The following is a 6,235-nucleotide window of genomic DNA, read 5'->3' on the forward strand; positions in this document are numbered from 1 at the left end:
GGGTCCGCGGTCAAATGACCACCCCTCATCACTGTCAAACGCTCCCTAAAACACTTCTGCGAGCAGGCCTTTCTAATCGACCTGGCCCGGGTATCCTGGAAGGATATTGACCTCATCCCGTCAGTTGAGGATAACTGGTCATTCTTTAAAAATAACTTCATCACCATCTTAGACAAGCATGCTCCGTTCAAAAAATGCAGAACTAAGAACAGATATAGCCCTTGGTTCACTCCAGACCTGACTGCCCTCGACCAGCACAAAAACATCCTGTGGCGGACTGCAATAGCATCGAATAGTCGAATAATCGAATGCAAATGTTTTCAGGGAAGTCAGGAACCAATACACCCAGTCAGTCAGGAAAGCAAAGGCCAGCTTTTTCAAGCAGAAATTTGCATCCTGTAGCTCTAACTCCAAAAAGTTCTGGGACACTAAAGTCCATGGAGAACAAGAGCACCTCCTTCCAGCTGCCCACTGCACTGAGGCTAGGTAACACGGTCACCACCGATAAATCCATCATAATCGAAAACTTCAACAAGCCTTTCTCAACGGCTGGCCATGCCTTCCTCCTGGCTACTCCAACCTCGGCCAACAGCTCCGCCCCCCGCAGCTACTCGCCCACGCCTCCCCAGCTTCTCCTTTACCCAAATCCAGATAGCAGATGTTCTGAAAGAGCTGCAAAACCTGGACCCATACAAATCAGCTGGGCTTGACAATCTGGATCTTCTATTTCTGAAACTGTCCGCCGCCATTGTCGCAACCCCTATTACCAGCCTGTTCAACCTCTCTTTCGTATCATCTGAGATCCCCAAGGATTGGAAAGCTGCCGCGGTCATCCCCCTCTTCAAAGGGGGAGACACCCTGGACCCAAACTGTTACAGATCCATCCTGCCCTGCCTATCTAAGGTCTTTGAAAACCAAGTCAACAAACAGATCACTGACCATCTCGAATGCCATACAACACTCCTTCCGTGGCCTCCAACTGCTCTTAAACGCTAGTAAAACTAAATGCATGCTTTTCAACCGTTCGCTGCCTGCACCCACACGCCCGACTAGCATCACCACCCTGGATGGTTCCGACCTAGAATATGTGGACATCTATAAGTACCTAGGTGTCTGGCTAGACTGCAAACTCTCCTTCCAGACTCATATCAAACATCTCCAATCCAAAATCAAATCTAGAGTCGGCTTTCTATTTCGCAACAAAGCCTCCTTCACTCACTCCGCAAAACTTACCCTAGTAAAACTGACTATCCTACCGATCCTCGACTTCGGCGATGTCATATACAAAATAGCTTCCAATACTCTACTCAGCAAACTGGATGCAGTTTATCACAGTGCCGTCCGTTTTGTTACTTAAGCACCTTATACCACCCACCACTGCGACCTGTATGCTCTAGTCGGCTGGCCCTCGCTACATGTTCGTCGCCAGACCCACTGTCTCCATGTCATCTACAAGTCTATGCTAGGTAAAGCTCCACCTTATCTCAGTTCACTGGTCACAATGGCAACACCCACCCGTAGCACACGCTCCAGCAGGTATATCTCACTGATCATCCCTAAAGCCAAAACTTCATTTGGCCGCCTTTCCTTCCAGTTCTCTGCTGCCTTTGACTGGAACGAATTGCAAAAATATCTTAAATTGGAGACTTATCTCCCTCACCAACCTTTAAACATCTGCTATCTGAGCAGCTAACCGATTGCTGCAGCTGTACATAGTCCATTGGTATATAGCCCACCCAATTTACCTACCTCATCCCCATACTGTTTTTATTTGATTTACTTTTCTGCTCTTTTGCACACCACTATCTCTACCTGCACATGTTCATCTGATCATTTATCACTCGTGTTAATTTGCTAAATTGTAATTATTCACTCCTATGGCCTATTTATTGCCTACCTCCTCATGCCTTTTGCACACAATGTATATAGATTTTTTTTTCTACTAATGTTATCGACTTGTTTATTGTTTACTCCATTTTTAACTCTGTTGTTGTCTGTTCACACTGCTATGCTTTATCTTGGCCAGGTCGCAGTTGCAATTTTCTCAACTAGCCTACCTGGTTAAATAAAGGTGAAATAAAAATAAAATAAAAATCAAGAAACCTTTGAGGAATGTCTGTTAGCTGTGGGAGACTTTTACCAGTTGCCACCGATGGGACATGCTAAACCCCTGTGCTTGTTTGAAGGACATGTGCTGGACTTTTGGCAAGACACCTTTCAGATGGTAACCCTGACGGAGATCAGAAAGACAGAAAGAGGACGTTGCCTTCGCACAACTGTTGAACAGGCTTCGTGTCAAACAGAAAGGGAAAGCCTTATCTGACAGCAACAAAGCTTTGCTTAGCCAGGCAGTGACCGACCCACCCGATTGCCCAACTGACGTGTTACACATTTTTGCCACCAACAAAGAGGTCGACTACCACATCTCAACCACAATTATGGCACTCTAATATTATAAACATTGATGCACATGGATACAAAAAGGATCCCCAAACATGGCAGTAAGGGAGTGGCTCGCCATCAGTTCCCCATAAAACTGACCTTTGCTTGCACGAGACTTAAGGTTCAGGGCATCACGATGGAATCTGCAGTGGTTTCACTCAAGCATATTTTCGAACCAGGCAAGGCAGACTTCGCGCTCAATGAACTACCTCGCTTCGTGGATTACTCATTACTGAATTTGGCAAGAATAAAATATATTCTGATCCGGAAATATGTAGCTCATTGGATAGCATGAGAAAAGATATGTTTCGTATTGCCACTTTTCAAATGTTCACTGACACCACACACACAACTCCACACCAAACACTCATAGCTATTCACCACAACGTGCAGGGATTGTTTGCACACATTGATGACAATTTCGCACTATGAGTTGTTTCTTGCAGATGTTTTGTGTTTCACAGAAACTAAACTGTTTGGCTCTTTGGTTCCTGACAATCTACAGTTAGGAGACTACCTCATGTTTTAACAACAGACAAGTCTCTTCCACAAACTACCCACATCTGTCCAACAAACATGGAGCAATTTATGTAAAAAAACTCCCTTAAAGGGCACAACATTCAGTACATACAGAATGTGACCGACTTGGAATTCTTGGTAGTCAAGATCACGGTCCCAGTCGATGCATTGATAGTCACTGTCTACAGACCACCAAGTCCAGGAGGTTCGCAAGATTTGGTAAGAACTGGGCAATACAGTATTGCCCAGTTCTTACCAAATCTTGCGAACCTTCTGGACTCTGGCCATCGTAAATCATCATCAGATCATTGTCTATGGTGACTTCAACGAGGATCTGCTGTCCAGGTCAATCAAACATTGTTTCACGATAGAGGGTACGCACAGTTGATATAAGCTGCTACCACGGAAAATAATATTCTGCTGGATCCAGTGTTCCTTTCCCGACCACAAAGTTGCCTCCATTTCAGGTGTGCTGCAGACGTACTGCATTTTAACTTCAGACATCGCTCAGGTATGAATCTTGACCAAAACATGAATAACATTTCACTGCTTGCATTAAGTTTAAAGTCCTATTCATGTAAGTGTACAAAAACAAAAGTCAAAGTATGTTGAGAAAGCAGAATAACATGTTGACCTTAATGTTTATGGTAAAACAAAATGCATTTAAAATAATGTAACTCAAATGCTCTGTTAAGTTGTTTATCCCCCTGGGGGCAGAGAAGGGGTTTCCCCTTCTGGCCAGTGGGTCCCTCTTCCCACTGACCCCCCTCCAGCCCAGAGAAGACTTCATGACCCCCCTGTTGTAATCCATACAGTGTGATAAAATAAAGTGTATTTATTTAAAAGACAATACCTCCTTGTCTTCTGTACTACAGTATATTATAGTAGGATAAAATGTATATAAAAGGTAGTAGTCTAAAGTGTAGTGATACATGCAACATGCAACAATTTCAACGATTTTATGGAGTTACAGATAAAATAAGGAAATCAGTCAATTTACTTAATTAATTAGGCCCTAATCTATGGATTTCAACACTGGGAATACATATAGACATATTTTAGTCACAGACCCCTTAAAAAGAGGTAGCAGCTTGGATCAGAAAACCAGTCAGTATCTGATGTGACCACCTTTTCCTCATGCAGCACAACACATCTCCTTCGCATAGAGTTTATCAGGTTGTGGCCTGTGGAATGTTCTCACACCTCTTCAATGGCTGTGCAAAGTTGATGGATATTGTCGGGAACTGGAACACGTCATGTCTATCCAGAGCATCCCAAACATGCTCAATTGGTGACATGTCTGGTGGGTAATGCAGGCCATGGTGAACTGGGACATTATCAGCTCCCCAAAATTGTGTACAGATCCTTGTGACATGGGGCTGTGCATTATCATGCTAAAACATGAGGTTATGGCGGCAGATAAATGGCACGACAATGGTCCTCAGGATCTCATCACGGTATCGCTGTGTTTTCAAATTGCCATTGATAAAATGCAAATGTGTTTGTCGTCGGGACCATAACCCCACCATGGGGCACTATGTTCAGAACGTTGACATCAGCAAACCGCTTGCCCACACGACACCATACACGTGGTCTATGATTATGAGGCCGGTTGGACATATTTCCAAATTCTCCAAAAATGTGTTTGAGGCAGCTTATGATAGATACATTAAAATCTCTGACAAAAGCTCTGGTGGACATTCTTGCAGTCAGCTTGCCAGTTGCCTCAACTTGAGACATCTTTGGCATTGTGTTATGTGACAAAACACATTTTAGAGTGGCTTTTTATTGTCCCCATCACAAGGTGCACCTGTGTAATTATCATGCTGTTTAAATCAGCTTCTTGATATGCGACACCTGTCAGGTGGATGGATTATCTTGGGAAAGGAGAAATACTCACTAACACGGATGTATACACATTTGTGCACAAAATTTGAGGGATAAGCTTTTTGTGCATATGGAAAATGGGAACTTTTATTTCAGCGCATGAAACATGGCACCAATACTGGCACCAATACATGTTAGGTTTATTTTTCTTCAGTACAATTGACGCACTGTCCAAAGTAATGAGGTTGATATAGTAGTCTGTCAAAGTAACCAGGCCAAATAATTTTTGGACTATATTTAGGTGCTTTAATTGCGTAAAACTTTAACTGACATTACCACAATAAAAAAAGTTTAAAGAGCTTAAGCAAGCCCCACAACTTTATAAGTTACCATCTAAGCTTAGATATTCATTATACTTCTTCTGTTTAATCCACACGCTACTCCTCCTACAGTGTTTAAGTTTGAAACGCCGTTCCAGCAAAAACTCAGGAATGGTCTCGTAAAAAGTTGTATACAAGCAACACGATCGTTACTCACTTTGTCATCTTGTTACATTCCATCCGTTAGCATGGGATTTCTCAAAATTGTAAGACTCCCCATTGTGACATTAATTCAAACTGTTATTTTCAAACTGAAATCATGAAACTTTTGGTGCAAACCAGCGAATAATTCCACTTTGCAACCACTTAGCCATACCAGCTTCGTCTACTTCTCTGCTACTCAAATCTGCCATTGACAAAAAATTATATTTGATCAAAAGTTACAGCAGTTTAAGTAACCGCATCATCATTTTCTGTAACATTTTGGCAAACATCCGGTTTAACCACTACCGCAACAAGTTAGACAAAAATATATGTCTACTTCTCTGCTATTCATATCTGTTTGCAGAATCTAAATATTTCACTATGTAACTTACCGTAAGCTGTTTTTGTAACTGCATTACCACGTGTTTTCAACTTTTCCCAAGTAGCTGCCATTTTGACCACTAACGCAATAATTTAGAGACTAAGGTAAGAAATCTTCCCCCACTCTGCTTTTCAAATATGAAGTCTGATTTCAAATCAAGACTACCAATCTGTAACTAGAGCCATTTTCGTAACCCATCGCCTGTCTTCTAACTTCATGTCAGAAGTTAGCAGATTCATTACTTTCCAAACTATCATTTTGACCACTAAACCAAAAGAGTTCTCTACTTCTCTGCTTGTCAACTGCGGAGAAGAAAAAAACTAATTTGTGATTACCATTCGAGGGAGAGCGATTTAAGTAACCCGCTGTCTTCTGACAATAGCTCTATGTCAATACTGAGATTCCAAACTGGAACCATTGCTAAGATATTCGCTGACACTAAAGGCCAAAATTAAAAGGAGAGAGAGAGAGGAGTGGCTTCTAAAGATTCTAAAGCTTCCCATTGTGACATCACTTCCAACTGACATTCTCCCACAATTAG

Source organism: Oncorhynchus clarkii, chromosome 9 (genome assembly GCF_045791955.1).
Source record: "Oncorhynchus clarkii lewisi isolate Uvic-CL-2024 chromosome 9, UVic_Ocla_1.0, whole genome shotgun sequence".
Lineage (NCBI taxonomy): Eukaryota > Metazoa > Chordata > Actinopteri > Salmoniformes > Salmonidae > Oncorhynchus > Oncorhynchus clarkii.